The 6,376-nt window shown below is 43.8% G+C and overlaps 1 long non-coding RNA gene across 1 annotated transcript; it reads right to left on the reverse strand.

Moving 5' to 3' along the window:
• Window positions 1-2,041: 2,041 nt before the first annotated feature.
• On the reverse strand, window positions 2,042-2,911 carry LOC306820328. The gene is made up of 3 exons (XR_013778663.1): window positions 2,851-2,911; window positions 2,624-2,760; window positions 2,042-2,166 (listed from the first exon to the last, which is right to left on the reverse strand). It is a non-coding gene; the product is annotated as an uncharacterized lncRNA (long non-coding RNA).
• Window positions 2,912-6,376: the final 3,465 nt, after the last annotated feature.

Below are 6,376 nucleotides of genomic sequence, written 5' to 3' on the forward strand. Positions count from 1 at the left end.
GGCATACTGTAACTGAGCAAATTAAGTTCTGATGTTCATGCAACAAGTCAGAGTGTATCCACAATAAATACTGGAATGATTCATTGCCTGTGATTACAGCGAGGCTGGACAGGGAGGTGCAATCTGCAGCCTATATGCTTTGTCATAGTGAACCCCACAGAGAAGATATCAGGTACTGTCAAGCAGCAGACCCAACAATACAAAGCAGATGAAGTCCTCCAGAAGTGCCGGCTGAAGTTTCCCCTGTCAGTGATTTACGAGGCCGTGTCATCTGCTGTTGTTGGTCCGCTGTGTTTTTTTTAATCCAGAGTCGACGCAGCCGTCCACCAGGAGATTTTCCAGCCTGTCATGCTCCTGTTGGCTGACAGGCTTTATGGAGACGCTGATTTCTTTCCCCAGCAGGACTTGGCACCTCCCCACAGATCCAGAACTAGCTGTCAGTGGTTGTATTACTGCGCCTGATTGTCCGGCCAACTTTCCTGAATCCCCAAAGAGAATCCATGGAGCGTTATCAAGAGGAAGATAGTAGATGACCTGAAGGCCGTTTTTCTGAGATTCTGAATGTTGGATTTTCCTGAACTGTAAGACATTATCATCAAGACAAAATAAATAAATGTGACAGAGGATTTTCACTGCCGACTTTCATATCCTGCGTGCAGAATGCTTCTGTTTCCACAGAGAGCGCCGCCGTCCACCTCCGGAGCGTGCCAGCACACGAGCACATTCGAAAAGATGGACAGGAAGTCAGACGAGGAAACGCCTGATTGTTTAGTCCATCACTTTGTTTAACTGTTTCTGTCATTAAGTTCTCTAAAGTCAACAATCAGCAATCAGTCACAAGTGAACACGGTGTCTGATTAGTGTAAGCAAAGTTCAGCATCTGTTCAAAGCAACAGCCTCAAGAGTCTTTCATCTCTGGCTCATCTGTGAGTTGGGTCACAGGAGGTAACTCTGCTGTCTTTGAGGAGCTTGCAGTTTGAATTAGTAAGGCCTTAAATCAAGTCTTTTTTTCTGCTTTAATAACAGAAAGGGCTGACACAAGGAAAGGGAGCTCCTTCAAGTCTAATGAATCCTCAGTGACAACGGTGTGAACGCTCAGGGTCACTGCGAGCGAGCCGACGGACAATCTGAGGCTCATTTCTCTATCAAAGACAAACAGTGTGAAGGGATGGTTAGAAGCAGCTTTCACTCCATTATGGGAAAATGATACTTCAAGAATGAGCAGTAAAGGTTCTGCACTTTGAAAGATGACCAAACAAAGAACGTGATCTGCCACACTGGGTCCATTTCTGTCCGGGGTTCACCGTCTTTCATGGAACCATCAAGTTTGTACTTAAATTGACCGGCGCAAAATACTTTGGTAGCTACTTCGTTGCGTGACGTAACTCTCGAGAGGCTGCTTTGTGGGCGGCTCTGCGACGTGCACATTCACAGAGCTGACAGCGGAGCAGCAGTGATTGCACACAAAATGCCGAAGCGTAAGTGCAGCTTCACAGATGAACTACAAAAACAGTGTAAAACCCTACAGCAGCTACACAGCAACAGCAAAGAGATGTCTTACAAAGACTTTTATGCTCATTTGTTGAGCAACTGGAAACTGCTGGGAAAGACCAGTTCTGCAGAAAATATGGATGAGCAGACAGAAGAAGAAAAGCAGGATAAATAAGGCAAAAAAAAAGATTAAAAGTAGATCATTTCTGTTTGTTAAGTTAGTATCTTTGAGAGACTGTTTTTAATGTATTATTTATCTTGTTACCTTGAAAATTGAGATATATTAAAAGCTGGATTTTGTAACACAAAGAGTTCATATTTTCACATTATTTATTTGAAAAGAGAGCTATTATTTTGTTACATGTTTGATTTTATTACAGAAGTTAATTTTCCACCATTGAGGCATAATAAATCATGATCATAGACCTCTGAGAAGCCTGTCTGAATTTGTGTCTCATGGCCGTCCCGAGTGTCCTCTAGCAGCGATGAGCAGCTGAACTTACAGGACCACAACATCTCAGGAGAACACGTAGAACGATTGAACTTCAGCGCTTTTATTTTGTTTTACTTTACAGGGACAATGAACATTAAAAACACATTTCAGCAGATATACCAGAGTTAATCAAAAGGCTCATTTTCATCACGTGTCCCCGTCCAGATTTCACAAAAGGCTCCCTGGAAAATCAAAACAAATTCAGACGTTGCTAAAAGCTACAAATAGAAATAACACGGCAGTAATAAAGCAGCCGGATCAGACGTGAAAACACACAAATGTGCATGACAGACGTGGATCAGCACTGAGCAGACGTAACAATGTACTGTGCTTTTACATGCTGGTCATAACTTATGCATAAAAACTCTGCAGCGATTGTTGTCAGTGTTTGTTTTACACGGTGAATGCACCCTCACTGTGTTTGTATTCTTGTGCCAGACTGCGTCTTTCTGGATGTGTCTCTTTGCAAATACAAGCAGAATCTGATTTTTCTACGCGTTTACTTCAGTTCATAAAGTGTGTGTTTGTTTTCTTATTGGCACTGTGTGTGTGTGTGTGTGTGTGTGTGTGTGTGTGTGTGCACATATTGTGTAATGTGTGCATGTGTGTACTAGATGGTAATTAAACCAAATCCACTACATTACAGTGAGGAGGCCTTCCAGGGGACTCGTCTCTGCACACGCGCCGCTCACACCTCCTCCTCCTCCTCCGATCCCTTTTCATTTCACCGATATGTTTATCCGTTTTTGTGATGAATTGCACACAATACGACGTCCCTGGCGCAGGCACAGATGAAAACTGTAATTAAAATTGATGCAGTGGGACGCAGTACTATTTACGAAGCCGGAGCTGTGTGTTTCTCATACGTGAGTCATGTTTGCATGTCGGTGTTCAGCCGTTCTCACAGGAGAGCTTCATCACAGATATCTTAATTAAACACTGGACGGGACGATGTACAGGTGACTGTGATCCAAAAGGCCAATTTACACATCATCTTTGTGCGCTGTCGTCTGTGTGACACAAGCTCCAGTTTGCCAAACCCACGTCTCAGTTCTTCTTCTGCACGTGTCAGCAGCACCACCGCACTGACAGCATGTGACAAGATGGACCGAATAGACTGCAGACAGGAAGTCAGACAAGGAAACACACACAGCACCCGGTCAATTTAAAAAAAAAATAAAAAAACAATATCTTCTAAGATTGTCTTTTCCATCACTTAAAGGGATACGTCACACATTTGCATGAAGCCGTGTATCATTAGAAACATGGTAGCAGTGTTGAATGGTCGTGAATCCAGCCCTCATTTTGCCCTGAGACGAGAAAAATATATTTTTCTTTGCCTGGAAGTTTTCTTCATGTGATGTAATATGACGCTTTTTGCATCACATGAAGAAAACTTTCAAGCAAAGAAAAACATATTTTTCTCGTCTCAGGGCAAAATGAGGGCTGGATTCACGACCATTCAACACTACTACCATGTTTCTAATGATACACGGCTTCATGCAAATGGGTGAAGTGTCCCTTTAACAACATGAAGTCAAAACAGGCAGCAAAGTAACAACACATCATTCTTGTAAAGACAAAGCAGCATGTTTGCTTGTTTGTTCCCGTGTGAGCTTGTACCTCTCCTGTGATGTGTGTGCAGCGAGACCGAGTGTGCACCATGCAACAAAGCAAAGTGCATGGACTCATCGTTGATATCATAATATAATATATTGACCAAGACCTCCCGATACGAAATGTTAACAAAATACATATAAACAAGGTTTCCAGTTCAAATATTTAGAGAGCCAACAGTGAACATGCAGCACACAGAATGTGGTCTAATTTCTTGTCTTTGCAGACGTAAGAACACACACTGTGGAGGTGGAGACACGTGTCCTCCTGTCCCTCCAAAAGAAAGGTACAACAAGAGGACGAGTATGTTAAGGCTGTCTGCCCTGTTGTGAAAGCTCCCTTGAGTTTCCTGCATCCATCATCTCATCCACATTCATCTCACTGCCTTTTTTAGGAGGGGGGGGGGGGTCAAAGCAGGGGGCCTCTTGCTGTTTGAGATTAAGGGCTCAAGAATGGCTTGGCAACACGCAAACCGAATCAGTTCAACATTAGTCATACAGCGAGCAGCCAGCAGGGCAATGAGAGCGAAGAGGAGCACATGTAATCCTGCCACCTCTCCTCCTCCAGGAGCAACATGAACAACCTCCACCAGGATAATCACGCACGCAGCTGATTGGCTGCAGGACTGGATTAAACAGAGCACAGATCACATGTGCATCACAAGGCTCAGTGGACTGATGAAGAGTCTGCATTCTCTCTGGGCCTCATTCACCATCATCTTCTTTTTCTTAAAGGTCCAATCAGTGAGCTGTGTGAGTGAACTGATTGGATCATCTTCCTCTCTCATCAGACTCTTTTGGACAGCCACGAGTTTGGCAGGCAAACGGCTAACCAGCGATTGAAGCGGGCAAGCTAACTGGTTCAGATAGAACCCAGAAAGGTTTGCAGACTTGAAGCTAAAGTGAAGCTCCAGTGCAGGCAACATGGCAACCACATCAACTTTAGAGAGGAGTCATGTAGGAGTGACCATAAATGGATGAACGCAGCCTGAGTGACGTCTCCCGTTTTTTTTTCCCTGCAGGGGGCACTGGAGTCCCATCGTTGGCGATCTCCACGCTGGATATCCTGCGTCAGCCTAACTTTGACTCAACCGATGGGCAGGCTGAGAGCTGGAGCTCCTGATGAACTTCCTGTGCTTCTACAGCCAGCCTCTAGTGGAGACTTGAGGAACTGCAGGAGTTTGCACACTCTTTGCCATCAGAGGTCGCTGCTTGCTCCTGACTCTGAGACAAACGAGTCATATTCTTATGCCAGTTGCTTCACGTCCAACATGATTAGAATACAAAGAGTTCAGTTCGGTTTATTGTGCATAATCACGACGCCACAATCCCAACGCAGGAGCTTTTTTTGAATATCACTTTTTTTTTTGCTTCCCACAGAAGTCAATAAAAACAGCACACCTTTATTTGAGTAGAGTGGTTGACATCTGCAGAACAAATATCTATCACATCACAAACCTGGCGGATGTTGTGTGTGTGTGTGTGTGTGTGTGTGTGTGTGTGTGTGTGTGTGTGTGTGTGTGTGTGTGTGTGTGCTATCAGAAAGACGTTGAAGTATAGACAGGAAATGATGAAGACAGAATGGGAGATGTTAAGAGTTAGAAGAAGGTCTCATCATCCTTCTCCAGCAGCTGACTGTCAATCATCTGCACTGATAATGACTGTGTGTGTGTGTGTGTGTGTGTGTGTGTGTGTGTGTACACACACGTACAGACAAATGTGCTCTAATACGCACACCCACAATGCAGATAGAGCTGATGGAGAGGACGACAACATTGAAGTCTCATTATATCTTGACTTTTTGTCGCCTTCAGCTTTGACAGCAATACTTGAATGATAATTATTTTTACCATCCTATTAGGCGAGCTTTCAAAAAAAAAAAGAAAAAAAAGAAGAAAAACCCGAGGAGATAATTAGAGACCTTGTGGAAATGTGAATAATGAGATTATTCACTTCAAACTTTTGTCATTGTAACAGTCAGTGGACATTTGCACGGACAGAAGAAGAAGCTGAATTGAACAAACTTAAAAAGAGGCGCCATTAAATGCTAAATGACAGAAAAGTGTTTTGAAGGTTGTTACCTGACTGCAGCGTCCACAGCGAGCTTTGAACACAAGATGACACTCAGACCAAACACTGGTAGAAAAATACAGAAAACATGTGGAAGCACTTTGATCTGACTCAGTGCCACGTATTAGTTTTTTTATTTGGGAGAGTTTTTACGAGTTCTTCTCTCCTCTGTTCCTGCTTCTTCTTTTGTCCTCTGTTCCTCACTTTGTTTTTGTCTCCTCCTCTTTCACTTCTTTGCCACAGAAACAGTCAGTCTCTCACATAACCCAGCTCCATCACAAGAGAGAGCGAGGTGTGCAAATAAATCATGCATACAAGAGAACCGAACCAGCATGAATCTGACAACATTTTACATTATTTAATACTCACTGGCTGTCTGTGTAAGTTCTGTGTGTGTGTGTGTGTGTGTGTGTGTGTGTGTGTGTGTGTGTGTTTGCAAATCATGGCCTGCTCCCCTGATGCTGAGATGGCTTCTGCAGAGTTGGAGATTGGTGACACTGCAGCCTGCATTTTAAAGAAGGAATGTTTTATTCTTATGCTGCTCTTAAGGTTAGCAAAGTATTACTCATGCTATGCTACGGTGCTATGCTATGCTACCTGTTATGGCAACACGCTCCCTGATAGGTTGTTTGGCATGGCTGTCAAGCTAGAGAGGGAGGGGGGGGGGTCCTTCCTGCCTGGTCATACAGCCAATGGCTGGAGAGCT

Source organism: Symphodus melops (assembly GCF_947650265.1).
Source record: "Symphodus melops genome assembly, chromosome: 2".
Taxonomy (NCBI): Eukaryota; Metazoa; Chordata; class Actinopteri; order Labriformes; family Labridae; genus Symphodus; species Symphodus melops.